Source organism: Tachypleus tridentatus, chromosome 7 (assembly GCF_004210375.1).
Source record: "Tachypleus tridentatus isolate NWPU-2018 chromosome 7, ASM421037v1, whole genome shotgun sequence".
Taxonomy (NCBI): domain Eukaryota; kingdom Metazoa; phylum Arthropoda; class Merostomata; order Xiphosura; family Limulidae; genus Tachypleus; species Tachypleus tridentatus.
Window position 1 is genome coordinate 52,635,683 of NC_134831.1, and position 22,124 is coordinate 52,657,806.

Here is a 22,124-nt window from a genome sequence, read left to right on the forward strand (position 1 = left end):
TCTTGACGCAGTGAATAGTTTTATTACATAAAACACCTGGCTTAATAAACACTTACTAAATAAATAATTGAAGTATGACATATTTTCAAATACTGTCCGCAACCTTTCCATATATTGTGATGACCCATTTTTAGATCGTAACCAAAGGGTTCAAAAATGTTATTAAACAGAGCACGGGATGGTCCTTTGGTAGAGCTCTGGGTTTTAGAGCTGACGAGACGGTTCAAATCTGTACTATATCACAAAATATTCTTTCCACTTTAAGCTGTGGATGCATTATAAGAGTCACAGTCAATCCCTTACTGTGTATCGTTGGCGATAGTGTGAACAGCTGCCTTCCTTCTGGCGAATAGTTCAAAATTAAGGATAGCAGCAGATAGCTTTCGTACATTTGCCATTTTTACAAAACACATACAGACATTCAAGAGTATAACATAAAAATACAAAACTCACTAGAAATGTGATATATTACAGTTACGTCATTATTCACCGTTTACACCTTTGAAGATACTGTACTAAATAAATACTACTGTTTTATTGCAAAAATTCAAAAGTTCGCAAAACAGACAAGCGTGATTAAAACTTCATTATTTGTTTTTCAATGAATTGGAAACATTAGCTTTATTTAGCACTGGAAAAACGCTTCAGAGGAATAATTAAAAATGAAGTGTTATTAGCTTTTAATCATACGAAATCAGAAAAAATGATTTAAAGAAAAACTTGTAAGTTAACAAATTGACGAGAAATACATTGTGTTATAAATAAACATGCAAAAAACAAACAGTGATTAAAAAAAGAACTTTCATCATCCGTTGTGTTTGTTTGTGTTGTCATTAGGTGCAAAGCTACACAATGGTTTATCCACCACGGGTAATTAGTTTTGTACCTCCAATGTTAATAATAATTTCGACTATAATCTCAAAAACATTTCACGAGGTTCAGCAAGTTGAGGAAGTTTAGGTAGTTCTTGGCCTATAACATAAGTTTAACATAAGTTCGAATATATTTATAAATGTTCAAAATTTACTTTAAAATTTTTAATTAGTAAGGTTTAAATTAACTATAAATAAAAATGTAATTGATTACTGCCTAAATTACTTACAAAAACACCAGAAGAACAAACAAATAACCTAGCTAGGCCAGGACCTTCACTGGCGCGTGAAATGGTGTCTGTGGAAAAACAAAAATATGGAAATACATGGGTTTATTTACCACAGCGAAATAATTTTTATAAGATAAAACAGGGTTACAAAGCAAGAAACTACAACGATCTAAGAGATAAAAAGGAAACATAATTGGGTAAAACTGAAACGTAAAAACAAAATACTAATTTCGAAAACAGAAAAAGAAACAGAACTGAATACTGAATTATATGTTTTAAAAATGCATCTATATATGACAATATAAACTTTTCAAATAAAATAACACTTTCCCCCCATAAAAGTTTTACCAACGGGTTGTCATGTGACTTTCAAATATCATGCCTTACGTCCGCTTAAAAATTCAGTGCAAATAAGTTTTGTCTACGCTTTTTTTTGTCAAAAAAAAAGAAGACTAAAACCCATGAAAAACTGTCTGGCTACATACAGATAGTAGTAAACAAACATATTCAAAGTTACAAGAACTGATTAATGTATTATAACTGTGGTTCAAGACATGTATACAATATTAAATATTAAGAATTGTGTGCTTTCATACAGAGTTACCAGATATTAATTACCTACTAGTTTCGTTGATAATTTCTTAACGATGTACAAAAAACAAAAACAAAACATATAATTTAATGACAATGTGCGTTTTCATATAGTAAAGCCATATCAAGCTTTCTGCTGAGTCCACCGAGGGGAATCGAGCCCCTTATTTTAGCAATGTAAATCCGATGATTTACCGCTGTACCAGCGGGGAACTCTTAGAGTGGAAGTCAAGACTTAGATATAATAATTATTCATAAAACTTAAGCACTTTTACCGCGAATTCAAAACTCTATAACATGTTTTTAGTTCATAATAAAATATTTAGCCTTTACTGTTACCACACAATTAAATTTCATGATAGCTGGAAGTACACCACCGAAATATTCTTAGTCTGTGAGTACTACTCAAAAATTAAAGTTTATTTTAACACAGATTTTATATCACTGAGAACGAGAAAAGGAAGGTTTTTTTCTTATTAATTTATCTGATAGAGGAATAAAAACTTTGTCAAATGCTCACATGTAGGTAATTATTTCAAGGAAAATATAAGAAAAAATAATACAAAAATTGATATACATATAAAATCTTTAACTAAATCTAATTGTGACGTACATACTGGCGTCAAACACAACCTTGCCCTAGTTCAATTCATTAAAAAGCAGGTTGTCTACAAAGTTCGATTTTTTTCTTTTTACAAAGCCACATCGGGCTATCTGATGAGTCCACCTAATGTAATGGAACCTTTGATTTTAGTGTTGCAAATACGTAGACTTATCGCTGTACCATGTCCACGATGAAAGTGAAAGTATGCATGTCTAAGGTGTCACAAACTCCCAATGCAGTATTTCTACGTCAGTCAACTTGCATTGTTTGTTAAAAAGAAATTGTATGAGTATTTGTTGTTAAGAGCAAAACTATGTAGAGTTGGCTAGCTATCCGTGCTCTGCCCACTAATAGCACTGAAACCTATTGTTTAACGTTAAAATTTCTCAGACTCACTATACTATTCACCACAGGGTACATAAAAAATAAAGGTTTTCATGCAAAATTGTTAATACAATAGTTTATATATCTGTCTGAGGTTTCACACAAGTTCACTTCCTTTTACATACTCAGACACGTTCGAAAAAATAGTTTTAACACTAAATAACAAATTATTAAATGTAATTAATAATGATAAAACATAAAATATTGAGATACCTAACCACATGTAAGTATCGTTACTTTTTGATGAATTGAGCAGATCTTTTATGAATATAATCTCAAGACAGCTGGTATGTGTATTAACACTTTAATTAAAATAAAAAGTGCTCATTAAAATTAAAGTGCTAATACCCATACCAGTTGTTTTGAGAATATTTTTACTTCAAGTGGGTTTCTCGTCATCACGAAGATGTTTTATGAATATAAAAAACATATATATACGAGTCTAATGATCAGTGAAAACGCTTTAGCGACATTTTTATGCATATCTTCAGACAAAAATAATCCTTAAATATTTAGTTGAAATTCCTATAACCTGTTCTTTCATTGACGACACTGTATAGTGATAGATCTTACAGGGAAGTACTACATTATGTCAGATTTTTCAACGCATTGCTAGTTATAGTAATTGGATATGTCTTTTTTAAAAGGTTAATTCATTTTATTCACTCACGTTTACAGAGGGTAAAGTGTACATATATAAAAGTTATCATTCTCTTAGACATTATAAGCACAATGCTCAAAACGAAATGTGGTGAAATGTATCAAACTTGGATACTTTGTCTCAACTACTGTAATAATGATTCGTCAAAAAACAAAGAAAGATAATATTCATTATCTGATTTAGTGTATCTTGAATAAAAATGTAGGATTATCGTGTACGGACAACTGTAAGATTAAACTCTTTACTGCTGCCATTTAATAATAAATATTTTAGTTGGATATGAGTAAACGTTTGATTTTCGTTTCGAAAAACAAATCACGTAAACATTCATCCAACTTCATCCAAAGAACTTACTGGGGACAAAAGCAGAGGTTCTAAACCGGTTTTTGGCTCAAGACTCTTGTAAACACTGATGGTCAATCTTGACGCAGTGAATAGTTTTATTACATAAAACACCTGGCTTAATAAACACTTACTAAATAAATAATTGAAGTATGACATATTTTCAAATACTGTCCGCAACCTTTCCATATATTGTGATGACCCATTTTTAGATCGTAACCAAAGGGTTCAAAAATGTTATTAAACAGAGCACGGATGGTCCTTTGGTAGAGCTCTGGGTTTTAGAGCTGACGAGACGGTTCAAATCTGTACTATATCACAAAATATTCTTTCCACTTTAAGCTGTGGATGCATTATAAGAGTCACAGTCAATCCCTTACTGTGTATCGTTGGCGGTAGTGTGAACAGTTGCCTTCCTTCTGGCGAATACTTCAAAATTAAGGATAGCAGCAGATAGCTTTCGTACATTTGCCATTTTTACAAAACACATACAGACATTCAAGAGTATAACATAAAAATACAAAACTCACTAGAAATGTGATATATTACAGTTACGTCATTATTCACCGTTTACACCTTTGAAGATACTGTACTAAATAAATACTACTGTTTTATTGCAAGAATTCAAAAGTTCGCAAAACAGACAAGCGTGATTAAAACTTCATTATTTGTTTTTCAATGAATTGGAAACATTAGCTTTATTTAGCACTGGAAAAACGCTTCAGAGGAATAATTAAAAATGAAGTGTTATTAGCTTTTAATCATACGAAATCAGAAAAAATAATTTAAAGAAAAACTTGTAAGTTAACAAATTGACGAAAAATACATTGTGTTATAAATAAACATGCAAAAAACAAACAGTGATTAAAAAAAGAACTTTCATCATCCGTTGTGTTTGTTTGTGTTGTCATTAGGTGCAAAGCTACACAATGGTTTATCCACCACGGGTAATTAGTTTTGTACCTCCAATGTTAATAATAATTTCGACTATAATCTCAAAAACATTTCACGAGGTTCAGCAAGTTGAGGAAGTTTAGGTAGTTCTTGGCCTATAACATAAGTTTAACATAAGTTCGAATATATTTATAAATGTTCAAAATTTACTTTAAAATTTTTAATTAGTAAGGTTTAAATTAACTATAAATAAAAATGTAATTGATTACTGCCTAAATTACTTACAAAAACACCAGAAGAACAAACAAATAACCTAGCTAGGTCAGGACCTTCACTGGCGCGTGAAATGGTGTCTGTGGAAAAACAAAAATATGGAAATACATGGGTTTATTTACCACAGCGAAATAATTTTTTATAAGATAAAACAGGGTTACAAAGCAAGAAACTACAACGATCTAAGAGATAAAAAGGAAACATAATTGGGTAAAACTGAAACGTAAAAACAAAATACTAATTTCGAAAACAGAAAAAGAAACAGAACTGAATACTGAATTATATGTTTTAAAAATGCATCTATATATGACAATATAAACTTTTCAAATAAAATAACACTTTCCCCCCATAAAAGTTTTACCAACGGGTTGTCATGTGACTTTCAAATATCATGCCTTACGTCCGCTTAAAAATTCAGTGCAAATAAGTTTTGTCTTCGCTTTTTTTGTCAAAAAAAAAAAGAAGACTAAAACCCATGAAAAAACTGTCTGGCTACATACAGATAGTAGTAAACAAACATATTCAAAGTTACAAGAACTGATTAATGTATTATAACTGTGGTTCAAGACATGTATACAATATTAAATATTAAGAATTGTGTGCTTTCATACAGAGTTACCAGATATTAATTACCTACTAGTTTCGTTGATAATTTCTTAACGATGTACAAAAAACAAAAACAAAACATATAATTTAATGACAATGTGCGTTTTCATATAGTAAAGCCATATCAAGCTTTCTGCTGAGTCCACCGAGGGGAATCGAGCCCCTTATTTTAGCAATGTAAATCCGATGATTTACCGCTGTACCAGCGGGGAACTCTTAGAGTGGAAGTCAAGACTTAGATATAATAATTATTCATAAAACTTAAGCACTTTTACCGCGAATTCAAAACTCTATAACATGTTTTTAGTTCATAATAACATATTTAGCCTTTACTGTTACCACACAATTAAATTTCATGATAGCTGGAAGTACACCACCGAAATATTCTTAGCCTGTGAGTACTACTCAAAAATTAAAGTTTATTTTAACACAGATTTTATATCACTGAGAACGAGAAAAGGAAGGTTTTTTTCTTATTAATTTATCTGATAGAGGAATAAAAACTTTGTCAAATGCTCACATGTAGGTAATTATTTCAAGGAAAATATAAGAAATAATAATACAAAAATTGATATACGTGTAAAATCTTTAACGACATCTTAAAACTAATTGTGACGTACACTCTGGCGTCAAACACGGCCTCGCCATAGTTGAATTCGTTATAAAGCAGGTTATCTACAATGTTCGAATTTTTTCTTTTCGCAAAGCCACATCGGGTTATCTGATGAGCCCACCAAGGGTAACCAAAAATGTTATCGACCTACCCCTTACGGGGTATTCGAAGAATGATTAAGCCGCTGCAAAGCAATACTGCTCACTAATCACTCCAATGTCAATATCACGAACCCAGCCAGTAGAGCAAATCAAACTAATAAAACGTAACATTACAAATTGAGACTTCCTCCAACTAGAAGATTTGTTGCCAACTCCCTCTTCTTTTTTTTTTTTACAAAAATATTACAATGTATTATATTTGTTTGTTTGTTTTTTTGAATTTCGCACAAAGCTACTCAAGGGCTATCTGTGCTAGCCGTCCCTAATTTAGCAGTGTAAGACTAGAGGGAAGGCAGCTAGTCATTACCACCCACTGCCAACTCTTGGGCTACTCTTTTACCAACGAATAGTGGGATTGACCGTCACATTATAACGCCCCCACGGCTAAAAGGGCGAGCATGTTTGGCGTGACGGGGATGCGAACCCGCGTCCCTCAGATTACGAGTCGCACGCCTTAACACGCTTGGCCATGCCGGGCCATATATTATATAAGTTTCCTGCTTGGTAACAAAGAAAAGCCAATAAAAGTCAAACAAATTTCAACATTTTCTTTTTACAATAATTATAACAATAATAATACTATTTTTTTTACAACTTACAAGATAGATTGTTACAATGTATTACATCAATTACATACTTAGTAACAAACACAAAACAAATAAATCAAACAAATTTCAACATTTTTTTTACTAATTCTAACAATGATAATAATAATATTTTTTTACAACTTACAAAATTGTTACAATTTATTACATCACTTACCTACTTAGTAATAAATAAAACAAATTTCAACATAACTGTTCGAATATATCAGTAATAATACATTTAATACCATTTACTGCTCCCGCATTTAATAATAAATTCTTAAATTCCCAATTTAAATAATTTTAGGAAAATATTTCTTTCTTATATACTCATAATTTTTGCAATATAGAATTATGTGATCTTGCGTTCCTATCTCTCCACAGAGACATAAATTAAATTATCCATAAATTCTTGATTGAAATTCTGGAAAAAAAAACCCATGATTTGTTAAAATTTGATTTATATACAAATCTCCTTTACATCTATTAAAGTTTACTTTATTAAACTATTTATAGGTGAATCTACCAACAGAAGCATCATCCCATCTTTGTTGCCAATTACTTAATAAGTCTTTATTTAATTTCGTTTTAATTTGTTGTTTACTATATCCAAATTCAGCGTTAATTTCCGTTCTCTCTGTGGCTTCCTTGGCTTTAAGATCTACTATTTCATTATAATTGATCCCAATGTGGGCTTTAACCCAAACACAAATAATATTAAGTTTATTGTAGATAATATGTTCTTTAATTCTATTAACTAAATAATTATTATTTTTACTTGATTTAAGTGCCATTAATGATGACTTTGAATCAGAATATATCGTTGCTTCATAAATGTTATTATTAACCATGAAATCAATAGTCTTAAAAATTGCAAACAGTTCAGTCATAAATACTATTGTATTATCATTTAATCTAAACAAACTTTCCTTTTTAATTTTAATTATAATTTAATCATTATAAATATATATATAAGCACATCCAACTTTATTATTAATTTTGAGCCATCTATATAAAATTTATCACTAAATTGTTTTAAATCTTCATCATAGTACCAATTTAAAACTATGGTTGATCCAAGGAGCAAAATTTAGCTCCGTTAGAACTTCAATATTTTCTAATTCAATTACTTCGTCTTCTATTTTAATATTTTGATTAAGAAAAAACAATTTATATAATTTAACATCAACTTCTAGTTTTATATCTAATGGGGGAATACCCGTTAAGGTGTAAAGTGTTAAACTAGCTACAGTTTTATAGGTTTTTGCAATGGGTAATATTGCTATTCTTTGAATTTGTAAAATTTTATTTTTAATCCTTTCTGTATTTTCAAACCAAATTTCATATCCATATTTCATCATTTTTTCTATACTTAATATGTAAATATCTTTCAAAACTTTTTGTTTCAAGCCCCAAGTGGCTTTTGAAATCCGCTTTAATTTTTGAATAACAATAACTATTTTACTTTTAACAAAATTAAGATGCAATAACCAGTTTAATTTCATGTCAATTATAATACCTAAGTATTTCAACTCTTTAGTATATTTAATTCTTTTATTACTAATAGTAATTGTAGGTATATGCATGATATTTTTACCTTTATAAATTAAAATAAAATTTGATTTATCTATATTAAGTTCTAATTAATTATCTGAAATCCAGTTGCTAACCTTATTTAATATATCCTCAGACAAAGACATAAATTGGTATGAAGCTTTTGCTCTCATTAAAATAATGGTGTCATCAACAAATGCTTGTATAATTGCATTGCTTGTACTCTTTACTTTTAACATTCCATCAGTATAAAGATTCCACAGAATAGGACCCAAACTAGATCCTTGTGGAATCCCCTTATTATATTTCTTATTTATACTTTCTATAAAAACTTCTCTATTTTGAATGAAATCAATAATCACTTTTTTCAACTTCAAGGGTATTTTTAGATTATTTAAATGTTTTATTAAGATCATGTTATCCACTGAGTTAAAAGAATTTTTAAAATCCAAAGAAATTAATAATGTAATGCACTTATTGTTTATACTTTCATAAACATAATCTTTAAGTTTCTCTAATGTATGTATAGTAGATCTCTTACTCCTAAAACCATATTGTACATCATCAATTAATTTATATTTCTCTATAAAATAAGTCACTCTATATTTCAAAATCTTATTGAATATTTTACCCCAAATTGGCAAAAGACATATTGATCTATAACTACTAGGTATTATTTTATCTTTTCCTTTTTTATGGATGAGAGTCACCTTAGTCTTTTTCCAAACTAACGAAAAAATGCAATTATTATAACAAAAATTTAATACTTTAACAAACCAATTTTTATTAGCAAAATATATTTCTTTGATTATAGGCAATTTTAAATTATCATATCCAGGAGCTTTATTATCCTCCATCTCCCCAATGACTTTATTAATTTCATACTCTGTAAGATTATCTTCATTTATGTTCACATCAATATCATTATTATTCTGTATCTCATCGCAAAAACCTATTGCAGAGACCACTTCATCATAATTCACCCATGGAAAATGATAATTAAGAATTTCATTTATAGCTTCATTTCTATTTTTGGTGATAATCCTATCTTTATCTTTTATTTCATTAATTTGTAGATATTTCTTCTTTTTATCCATGATAGTTTTATATAGTATACCAAAAATATTATTACCAGTAATACTTGTAATATAATTTCTTAAAGCTTCTTTTTTAGTGAAAATAATTAACCTTTTATATTTTGCTTGCTGTTTCTTGCATTCCAGTTTATAATACTGTCTTAAATTAATATCTTTAATCTTGTGAAATCTTCTCCTTAAAGCTCTCACTTTACTCCTTAAGATCTTTAGCTTGGTATTCCACCACTAAGCTTGTTTATATCCAAAATTCTTTATATTATTCTTATTCCTTAAATTGTTTAAACAAATTTCTTTAACTTTATTTGTAATTTTTATTAAATAATTTTCAATATTATCTTTGTTGAGTATCTCATCTTTAATCTCATTTATATTTCTCTTATTTCTACTTTCATATCCAACCAATTCAGTCTATTTATATTTATAAATTCATTATTACCTATTTCTATATTAAAATTTGAAAATTGCAATTCTATCGTATTATGATCTCAATTAGTAATATAATCTGTTACTTCAAAATGAATATCAAATTCGTTATTATACTTTATAATTGCCAAATCAATCCAACTTTTCCCTCTAATTGAGGAGAAAGTTGGTATTGTGTCTGAATTATTAAGTAATATAATTTCGTTTAAATCCATAAAGTTAGTAACTGAAAACCCCCTATCATCAAGTGGCCTCTGGCCCCAAACTTCTAACTTAGCATTGAAATCACCTAAAATTAAAATAATTTGATTATTATACTTTCTGATAAACTTTTGTAACATATCAAGGTCATCATCAATGACTCCAAACGGGGAGCATTAAATACTAATCACAATCATAATAAAATTTCCATAAGTAATTCTATTACTAACTAAATTATTTGTATAACATAAAACATAATAATTAATGTTTTTATTATTAATGATAATCCCTGCCTTAGTGATATCACAACAAAAAACAATTCTCATACTTTCAGGGAAATGGACTATATTTTCCTCAAAATAATACGGTTCATTTATGGAAATAATATCCACATTTCTTTGTAGGATATCATGGTTTAACTGCAGATTGGCTGCTCGGTGCACTGCCAAATTAATACGAGTCACAAAAAGAAAAGAATTTAAAACACTAACCATAATCATTACATGAAATTAATCGATCCATTTCTTTAAGATAAATCCTACAATTATGATCCTCACAAGAATGATTCACATCAAATTGTGTATTAAATTTCTTATTATGATTATAACAATTTATACAAAATAGGGGTTTTTCACAATCTTTATACTGATGCCCCTCTTGTCCACATTTTAAACAGGTATTAATATTTTTACAATATTTAGCAAAATGCCCAAATTTTCCACAATTATAACAAATTGTGGGTCTTACGTATTCTTTCAATCCATATCTTCCCCAATTTAGTTTAATTTTATTAACTTGTAACAATTTTTTATATTTATTCGGTTCAATTGTAACAATATAATTGAAACCTCTGAATGTTTTAAATTTCTTATTAACAATAATTAAATCATTTCCTTCAAATATTTCTGAATTTTGTTCCTTAATACTAATGCCAAATTCATGATCGCTCATATCATCTACATTATAAATATTTATTTGTGGATATCTCTTTTTAGGTATATTTACATCAAAGTTTTCTTCTAAATCCTTTACTTTTAATGGTGCATCTTTAAGTTAATGAATCTCTTTTTTTTTTTTTATACTTCCACCAAGATGCCACCTTTAGCTATAGTTCTTACAGCATTTACACCTATCTCCAGTTCTTTGGGTTGAACCAAACTTTGTACTTTTCTTTTAGTTTCCATTGATGTCATGCTCTTTTTGGGTATGATGGTGAGTATGTTTCTTTTCCTAGTTTTACTTCTTTCTCTGCTTCTTGTTCTTATCATTTTCCCTTCACTCTGTGGTTCTACTTTCATCTTGATAACTTCTGCAAAGGTAGGCATTCTCTTCTCTTCTTTTATAATGTCTATATTTTTCATGAGTTCCAAATTTTCCCCAAGTAGATGAGAAATCACATTTTGTTGCATTATAACTATTCTCACGATGTCCGTCATTTTCTTTTTTAATGTCTTAAAGGTATCTTTTTCCAGCTTTTCAGTAAACATTGTTTCTACGAATTCATCTTGATTTTTAAGAGCACGCTCTAATAATTCACTAATATCCGAGAGATAGCTAATCTCCTTCAATTCTAAGATTTCCTCTCCTTTTTCTGTTTCTGTATTATCTGTTTTGTGTTTTTCTTCCTTTTCGTCCTCTGCCTTCATCTCGCTTCTTTCTTCCTCCCTTTTCTTCGTTTTTATTTTCTTTATCTTCTTCATCCCTTTCTTACTAGTTATAGCTTTTCCACTATCACCCATTCTTCTATTGTAATTTGCTCACTGAATACTCCTTTAGCCGTCTATTAGTATTTCAGACGTTTCCCAGCCAGGACCAACGAGGAGGTAGGTGTACTGCCAGGAATTTCTTTAGAACACCAATATGTATAAACATGATATACTCTGGGCAATTGTCCTGCTTATAAAAATAAAAGTTGGCGACGTAATACTTCCAATAATCTTCGCAATTACTAACTCTGGCCCCTGGCCGTCCACCGAGGGTAATCGAACTTTTGATTTTAGTGTTGCAAATACGTAGACTTATCGCTGTACCATGTCCACGATGAAAGTATGCATGTCTCAGGTGTCACAAACTCCCAATGCAGTATTTCTACGTCAGTCAACTTGCATTGTTTGTTAAAAAAAAATAGTATGAGTATTTGTTGTTAAGAGCAAAACTATGTAGAGTTGGCTGGCTATCCGTGCTCTGCCCACTAATAGCACTGAAACCTATTGTTTAACGTTAAAATTTCTCAGACTCACTATACTATTCACCACAGGGTACATAAAAAATAAAGGTTTTCATGCAAAATTGCTAATGCAATAGTTTTTAGATCTGTCTGAGGTTTCACACAAGTTCACTTCCTTTTACATACTCAGACACGTTCGAAAAAATAGTTTTAACACTAAATAACAAATTATTAAATGTAATTAATAATGATAAAACATAAAATATTGAGATACCTAACCACATGTAAATATCGTTACTTTTTGATGAATTGAGCAGATCTTTTATGAATATAATCTCAAGACAGCTGGTATGTGTATTAACACTTTAATTAAAATAAAAAGTGTTCATTAAAATTAAAGTGCTAATACCCATACCAGTTGTTTTGAGAATATTTTTACTTCAAGTGGGTTTCTCGACATCACGAAGATGTTTTATGAATATAAGAAACAAATACATACGATTCTAATTCAGGACAAACTCATTCATACTTTAATTATTTATTTACTGAACAAATATATATGTATATATATATATATACACACACACACGAGTCTAATGATCAGTGAAAACGCTTTAGCGACATTTTTATGCATATCTTGACAAAAAAATAATCCTTAAATATTTAGTTGAAATTCCTATAACCTGTTCTTTCATTGACGACACTGTATAGTGATAGATCTTACAGGGAAGTACTACATTATGTCAGATTTTTCAACGCATTGCTAGTTATAGTAATTGGATATGTTTTTTTTAAAAGGTTAATTCATTTCATTCACTCACGTTTACAGAGGGTAAAGTGTACATATATAAAAAGTTATCATTCTCTTAGACATTATAAGCACAATGCTCAAAACGAAATGTGGTGAAATGTATCAAACTTGGATACTTTGTCTTAACTACTGTAATAATGATTCGTCAAAAAACAAAGAAAGATAATATTCATTATCTGATTTAGTGTATCTTGAATAAAAATGTAGGATTATCGTGTACGGACAACTGTAAGATTAAACTCTTTACTGCTGCCATTTAATAATAAATATTTTAGTTGGATATGAGTAAACGTTTGATTTTCGTTTCGAAAAACAAATCACGTAAACATTCATCCAACTCTATATTAAATAACTTACTGGGGACAAAAGCAGAGGTTCTAAACCGGTTTTTGGCTCAAACTCTTGTAAACACTGATGGTCAATCTTGACGCAGTGAATAGTTTTATTACATAAAACACCTGGCTTAATAAACACTTACTAAATAAATAATTGAAGTATGACATATTTTCAAATACTGTCCGCAACCTTTCCATATATTGTGATGACCCATTTTTAGATCGTAACCAAAGGGTTCAAAAATGTTATTAAACAGAGCACGGGATGGTCCTTTGGTAGAGCTCTGGGTTTTAGAGCTGACGAGACGGTTCAAATCTGTACTATATCACAAAATATTCTTTCCACTTTAAGCTGTGGATGCATTATAAGAGTCACAGTCAATCCCTTACTGTGTATCGTTGGCGGTAGTGTGAACAGTTGCCTTCCTTCTGGCGAATACTTCAAAATTAAGGATAGCAGCAGATAGCTTTCGTACATTTGCCATTTTTACAAAACACATACAGACATTCAAGAGTATAACATAAAAATACAAAACTCACTAGAAATGTGATATATTACAGTTACGTCATTATTCACCGTTTACACCTTTGAAGATACTGTACTAAATAAATACTACTGTTTTATTGCAAGAATTCAAAAGTTCGCAAAACAGACAAGCGTGATTAAAACTTCATTATTTGTTTTTCAATGAGCTGGAAACATCAGCTTTATTTAGCACTGGAAAAACGCTTCAGAGAAATAATAAAAAAATGAAGTGTTATTAGCTTTTAATCATACGAAATCAGAAAAAATGATTTAAAGGAAAACTTGTAAGTTAACAAATTGACGAGGAATACATTGTGTTATAAATAAACATGCTAAAAACAAACAGTGATTAAAAAAAGAACTTTCATCATCCGTTGTGTTTGTTTGTGTTGTCATTAGGTGCAAAGCTACACAATGGTTTATCCATCACGGGTAGTTAGTTTTGTACCTCCAATGTTAATAATAATTTCGACTATAATCTCAAAAACATTTCACGAGGTTCAGCAAGTTGAGGAAGTTTAGGTAGTTCTTGGCCTATAACATAAGTTTAACATAAGTTCGAATATATTTATAAATGTTCAAAATTTACTTTAAAATTTTTAACTAGTAAGATTTAAATTAACTATAAATAAAAATGTAATTGATTACTGCCTAAATTACTTACAAAAACACCAGAAGAACAAATAAATAACCTAGCTAGGTCAGGACCTTCACTGGCGCCTGAAATGGTGTCTGTGGAAAAACAAAAATATAGAAATACATGGGTTTATTTACCACAGCGAAATAATTTTTATAAGATAAAACAGGGTTACAAAGCAAGAAACTACAACGATCTAAGAGATAAAAAGGAAACATAATTGGGTAAAACTAAAACGTAAAAACAAAATACTAATTTCGAAAACAGAAAAAGAAACAGAACTGAATACTGAATTATATGTTTTAAAAATGCATCTATATATGACAATATAAACTTTTCAAATAAAATGACACTTTTCCCCCATAAACGTTTTACCAACGGGTTGTCATGTGACTTTCAAATATCATGCCTTACGTCCGCTTAAAAATTCAGTGCAAATAAGTTTTGTCTACGCTTTTTTTTGTCAAAAAAAAGAAGAAGACTAAAACCCATGAAAAACTGTCTGGCTACATACAGATAGTAGTAAACAAACATATTCAAAGTTACAAGAACTGATTAATGTATTATAACTGTAGTTCAAGACATGTACACAATATTAAATATTAAAAATTGTGTGTTTTCATACAGAGTTATCAGTTATTAATTACCTACTAGTTTCGTTGATAATTTCTTAACGATGTACAAAAAACAAAAACAAAACATATAATTTAATGACAATTTTCTAACATCAAATGTAAAACGCTCGACATCTTTCCTCTGAGGCCCAGCATGGCCAGGTGGTTCAGGTACTCGACTCGTAATCCGCGAGTCGCGGGTTCGAATCCTCGTCACACCAAACGTGCTCGCCCTTTCAGCCGTGGGGACGTTCTAATGTGACGGTCAATCCCACTATTTGTTGGTAAAAGAGTAGTCCAATGGTTGCCGGTGGGTAGTGATGACTAGTTGCTTTCCCTCCAGTCTTACACTGCTAAATTAGGAACGACTAGCACAGATAGCCCTCGTGTAGCTTTGAGCGAAATTCAAACCAATCTTTTCTCTGTGCTAGAGATTAAAAAGCTGCATAAAGTTTTCTATCACCATTTGTTCTTTTAGAAGTCATGGATGCTCAGCTCTTGACAGAAGAGAGACAAATGATGAAATAAAATATACTACTTGACTGTGACTGTACGATGGCAAAGAACGGAAAGTTAGTGTAAAGTTAAATATAGATTATTGTTAATTAAGTTCAAATATACTGTTATATTAAAAAATAGTAAACTCATGAGAAGCTACGAATGGTGAGAAATGAATAATTTTAAAAAGTGAGTACATTGTTGCTTGCTTCCTCATGATTTCTAACGATGAAATAAAATTTTTTTCTGTCTATTACTTGATAAATGTTTATAAGTATTACCAGACTAATTATTCTCCCTTCAATATTGTACATCTACGATACAAAATGTCATAATAAATGTTTATTAATACAGTAGTTTATTAATACAATAGTATCGAAACCCGATTTTAGCGATGTGAGTCCGCATACATACCGTTGTGCCACTGGGGGCCTAATGAGATCATACTACTTAATTCATGGGGCTAACATTACAATTCTCATTAAATAATCTATCCTTTCAGCCTTCATAGAGCCTGTTTTGTATAGAAACGTCTTTACCATTTAACATTTGTTACACAAAAGCGCAAAGCTTTTTTACGCAATTTTGACATGTTAGGAAATTGATCACCATACATTTTAATAACCCTTTTACATAAATGTTCAGTTTTTACCTGGGCCTTTTAATATACTTCTGAACAATAGGTGGTTCATTTTGTATCAAATCACTTTTATTAAACACGGCCATCGCTTCAGTTTCAGTGGTTTCTCCCAGTATCATTTAAAATTTTGGAGAATTTATTTATGCAAGATCACCACAGCCCTATACGCTAGATCTTCGTCAAATATAAAAGGCTCAAAATACATCTTATTTCTTTAAAGAAATCTACCGAGAAAATATTCGATGCTGCTGAAGAAAATATTTTGATGTTTATTTAAGAGGTTCTAGATATTATGCAAATAAAATATAAAAACTTTAAAATAAAATATGTATATTATCTCTATTATGAAATTCACATTTCGAGGAAATACTTTATTTAAAAACAAATACGAGTTTTTGTATCCAATATGCTTTTCACGTTTACTAAAACACTGCCAATTTTCATGAACATACACGTAATGAATTCGGAATTACAGTAATCCTTAATTCTCCAATACGAACTCGGTCTATTATCATTATTAAGGCCCGGCATGGCCAGGTGGTTAAGGCACTGGACTCGTAATCCGAGGGTCACGAATTCAAATCCCCACCGCACAAAACATGTTCGCCCTTTCAGCCGTGGGGGCGTTATAAAGTGACGGTCAATCCTACTATTCGTCAGTAAAAGAGTAGCCCAAGAGTTGGCGGTGGGTGGTGATAACTAACTGCCTTCCCTCTAGTCTTACACTACTAAATTAGGGACGGCTAGCGCAGATAGTCCTCGTGTAGCTTTACGCGAAATTCAAAACAAACATACTCGGTCCACTTCGCCAGCAACAATACTAATGACGGAAGTGAGTAAGCGCGTTTCTATGCTCGCAAGAGTGGTGAAACCGTCAAAACCACTATAAACGAAAAGAAAATTAACGAAAAACAGCTTAAATGTAAAAGAATGTAGATCTAATTAAATTTTCAAATATCGAGAACATTGATAGTTGAGGGTGCTACCGACGATATCCCCCGATGGTACAGCGGTAAGTCTACGAAGTTACAACACTAAAGTCAGGGGTTCGATTCCCCTCGGTGGACTAGGCAGATAGCCCGATGTGGTTTTGCTATAAAACACACACCATTGTTATTAATTCAAAATTTTTCATCCATACACTGCTATTGTGATGTTCATAATCGCGATCTATTGATAATCATGATTTTTCTTTTTAAGCACAGAGTTTATGTAAAAAACTGATGATTCTTACGGTGTGCAACCACTGTCTACATCAATTCCTACTGTACTGTATCGATTACAGTACATTCATAACTGATACATGCAAAATCAAAAAACAAAAACACTTGCCTCTCAAAAATTATGAACATTTAACATAATTATGCTGCTATCTGGAGCCCTGCGTTATTCTCTGGGCTGTCTAGCCAACTATTTAAACAAACATGTCTGCGTAGACACTTAAATATAAGAAATGTGTAAATACATAACTACGTAACTCAGTCTTGTGTGTATGTACGTATGCGCCATACTTGCTCAGTATCTAGTATCTGCTTAGCCATATACTGATAACTACATGCCTCCTACGGTAATAAATGTCATGAAGAGCATATGCACGAGCTTCGTACTTTTAATATGTTTTAACGTTATAAAAATGTTTAATTTTTAACCAGTATTCCAGATTTGTTATAATGCGCCCATTTTTCTGCTTCTTCGAGCGATAGAATTTATAACAAACTAATATTGTTGACAGTGGCTTTAAAACTTTCATTAGTCAAGAGATGAAGTTGAAAAACATCATCTTCCAGCAATATATTTGTTTGTTTTGAATTTCGCGCAAAGCTACACGAGGGCTATCTACGCTAGCCATTCCTAATTTGGCAGTGTAAGGCTAGAGGGAAGGTAGCTAGTCATCACTATCCCCCGCCAACTCTTAGGCTACTCTTTTATTAACGAAGAGTGGGATTGATCGCCACATTATAACGCCCCTACGGCTGAAAGAGCTAACATGTTCGGCATGACGGGAATTCAAACCCTCAGAATATGAGTCAAGCGCTCTAACCACCTGGCTATGCCGGGCCTACCGATGTGATATCACTTTTGTTCAGTAACAGCTCTGCATTTGTTAGTTCAACAACAAGTTGGTAAATAGATCGAGAAACCTTTTCAGCATACAACTGTTGCAGCAATCTTAAAATGTTTATTCTTTACTATGTTTAAAAGGGGGAAGGTATAATATTTCATTAATTCTTGGTTTTATCAATTAATTGCTTTATTCAGTGAACAAGTAGTATCTGACAGAAATTACTTAAATAACTTGTGATTAATAATAACTGAGAATATTCTCATCAACCACTCTGTATAAAATCGGAAAAAAAACTGTTTGTTGTTAAACACAAAAAGAAAAACCAGCCCAAATGGGGTTTCTATGCTGTGCCGACCATGCATATCGAAACCAGATTTTTAGCGTTGTAAGCCCCACAGACTTATCGCAGAGTCCAAGGGGACAAACTAGAAAAGGGTTTTCGTACGGTAATAATTAAATTGCACTGGTATTAGGTAACATAACCAATGATAAATATTTATTTATACATTTGCGATGTCAAATTTTGTAACATATAGTACACAAGTATACTGTTTGATAGATAGGTTATTTTTTCAACAACAACAGCAAGATATTGGCCTGTATGTTAAGCCAATGTCATGTCGTGGAGCAGCACCAACCAATAATTATATATCTATATACAACGTTTTACAAACAGATCTTAGGTGTAAATCTATAAAAACGTTTTTACTTTTGGAAGAAAAAAAAAGTGAAGCCATACTGAGAGATCTGTAGGTATGGTCTCGTTGAAAAAAACAAACAAACAGAAGTACTATTCACTAAAAATTGTGGAATTTAATGGCATATGACTAACTAACTAAACTAACGTGGCAGGGGTTCAGTTTAGAGAGAGAGAAATCAGAAGAGTTCTCTCTCCAACTGGGGTGTTCAGGAACTTTGTAGTTCCTCTTCGTCCCCTTACATGAGAAATGTTTTAAAATATCCGTGGAATTTTTACTTTATTTTTAACATTTCAAAAAATAGAGTTGTGTATTTGTCAGTGAGAGGAAGGACGGGAGAACTGGACGAAAGCAGCGAAAGTGAAGTGAGCCAGACCTTGGCTCGAGGATGGAGTACCCTGGCGGCTGGCGAGTTGATTTTTAAAATTTACTGTAATTGATTAGATACCCTTGACTGGGTAAACGGCCCTTTTCAGAATGAGGCTGGGACCTACAGGTCCGATGCCAGAGATTTTGCAGTGGGGGGAAACGGGAGTACCCCGAGAAAACCCACTTTCACGGCCTGGGCGCCGAATAATCTACCCAGACCATGCCCGGAAGTAGCTGGGAAAAAATGGCATATGAGGCTGTTTTCACACCTTTTAAATGCGTTTTACAAGTGCACGAGCGCCATCTCTTGGGTGGGTCTCCTAATCTCAGTGTAGAGCTGTATAAATATTATCTTATTTTATAATCAGCAATGTATGCCATACTGCTTTGTAAAATTTATGACAATACATAGTGCCCATGTGTTTGATTAGTTGTGCCCATGTACTGGGAGTCAGTTTTAAAATCTGACAGAACACGAGGGGTACTGGAAAGCATGTGTTATATCTTACGTTAAATATTTCAAGAAACTGTTACAACAGAACACTAAAAGTGTGAAAAAGAGTTAACTGTGAGGGTCAGTTTGATTTGATACTTGTTGTTTCTTAAAATCTTTGTGTAGTTCAGAAGAAATATTTTGAATAAGCCATATAGATAGTTTATTTGTAGCGTGTTAATATTGCCAGATTATGATACAGATTATCTACAAAAAAACTTATCATTGTAAGTGCACGTCACTACAACTACTTGTTATAATACTAGTATCAGTAACTGATACAACAGTACGCTCGTGATGATTTGCAAGAAAATGTGCATAATTTTAAAATGTATAATACTTTATTTTATTGAAATAACAAGAAATAGAAATATTAATTACACCTGACGTATTAAAATTCATATTCATTCACATTTGTTTTACATCTACTATAAAAAGCATATTAAGAAATTACCTGTATTTTCGAAACCGGTAACGCACGGTGAGTACATTTCCTATTTTGGAATCGCAGTGCCATCTATAACATATAGCTAAACCTACTTAATAATTTGAAAAAAAAAAAAAAAAATTCTTTTTATGTTAGGCCAAAGCGATTGATTAGTTATGTATATTTATAGGTTAATTAGCAAAGTAATTTATTTTCCATTTGACAAAAAAATGAGTTGTGCAGTAGCATTAAAAGTTGAAAATGATTTTCTAACTTGCGCTAAAGTTAGTGCGCTTGAACACAATATGGCTGCGATACTGCATACATTGTAAAGCAAATCTTCTGAACTGTTGTGACGTATGCACCTTAACAATAATTTTAGACATTATAAAGAATTTCAGATGGTTATCATATTTTACATTAACTTGATAGAATACTGTTTTCATGGGTCGTTTCACTTAAAGTGGCTTGCCTCATTCATCCTAAATTACAGAGCATGCAGAAGTATTTTATCCTAAGAATAAAATTTAAACTTTTTGGTAAATAACAGAACGCTAAAATCAAATTGAACATATGCTTATTATACAGGGTGTTCGGAGAGTCACTGTGCTCTTATATATTTATTAACAGGCATGTTTCAATATAGAATACAGGAGGTAAATATGAATGAAAATTATAAACAATATTGAAAGTGACCCCCATTGGCATCAATACAGGCCTGGATTCTTATTTTGTCTCTAAACACTGCTGTCAGTTGCTGGCTTAAAATAGACTGAATAAAATATAATTACAAAACTGCACAGTGACTTTACAAACACCCTGTATAACATTGTTAAATTTTGTGTGAATGAATTACTCCCGTTATTATTTCACAGTTAATATATTCTCGTTAGATGGCAGGGTATCCGTTAAACATACATAATTATAAATATATTTGGATTAAATTCAGTTGAAGCAATAGCTCGTCAATATTCGACGCGTGGGAGTAAGTTAGTGTATTGGTAATTATGAAAAAGTAAACTATATACTAAGTGGGTGACAACTATATATCAATAAAAGTTATATACTTTAATATTATAATTTTGTCTGGCCGGGATAAACAACCTGCAAATCTAGTAGTTACAGCAGTCGGTTGCTAATATAATTTGTACATAAAATGATTATACTTTAACAGAGTAAAGTACGTATTACTATTAGTGTTAACACTATAACTGGTTGAAAACGTACAATTTCTAAAAATAATAACAGTAAATTAGTAGTTATGGATTTTACAGGGGTATCCTTTATTTGAACTAGTTTTAGTAAATAATTAGTCAAAAATGCCGTTGTATTATGAGAATTATGTTTTCTAATTTTATTTCTATCCAATATTTACGTAATAGCTGAAAATATTCATTCATTTGTACTTATAGTGTGCAAAAATATATTCGGCTAAAAAACAACAAGAAAAATAAATCATAAATGTAATTAATTTAAAATAAACTTTAAAATATTTTTTTATATTTATAACGGTGTACTTTATGTCCTCTATCACAAAACAAATTTTTACGTGAACTGAAGTAAATTTTCTATTCTGACATATTTATTTTAAAACCTATTTTAAGTATTTTTAATGAAATTTATTATAATTTCATGTTTTCTCCCTATATTATTGTTTTGGTATGATAAATTTGAGAAACCTACAATCATATGCTACAATATTCCTGAATAAGGTAGAATGCCAATGTGGAGACTGCATTTATCAAGGAATATTG

The 22,124-nt window shown here is 31.0% G+C and overlaps 1 protein-coding gene and 1 long non-coding RNA gene across 21 annotated transcripts in view; one reads left to right on the forward strand and one right to left on the reverse strand.

The window, feature by feature from the left end:
• LOC143255657 (putative fatty acyl-CoA reductase CG5065) overlaps positions 1-22,124 on the reverse strand; it is a 128,409-nt gene that overhangs the window by 77,671 nt on the left and 28,614 nt on the right. For 4 of the 18 annotated variants that reach the window (XM_076511668.1, XM_076511674.1, XM_076511662.1 and 1 more), the window contains 3 exons: positions 14,594-14,661; positions 4,864-4,931; positions 1,103-1,170 (listed from right to left, as the gene is read on the reverse strand). The gene's annotated coding sequence lies outside the window, so the exon portion shown is untranslated. Of the gene's footprint in view, positions 1-1,102; positions 1,171-4,863; positions 4,932-14,593; positions 14,662-15,292; positions 15,474-20,397; positions 20,461-22,124 lie in introns of those variants that run through there. The other 14 variants (XM_076511660.1, XM_076511664.1, XM_076511670.1 and 11 more) reach the window with 8 other exon arrangements.
• The window catches only part of LOC143255658 (uncharacterized), a 29,422-nt gene continuing 28,569 nt past the window's right edge, over positions 21,272-22,124 (forward strand). For 2 of the 3 annotated variants that reach the window (XR_013030783.1, XR_013030782.1), the window contains exon 1: positions 21,272-21,385. This is a non-coding gene — a long non-coding RNA (uncharacterized LOC143255658). Of the gene's footprint in view, positions 21,551-22,124 lie in introns of all 3 variants that reach the window. The other variant, XR_013030784.1, reaches the window with a different exon arrangement.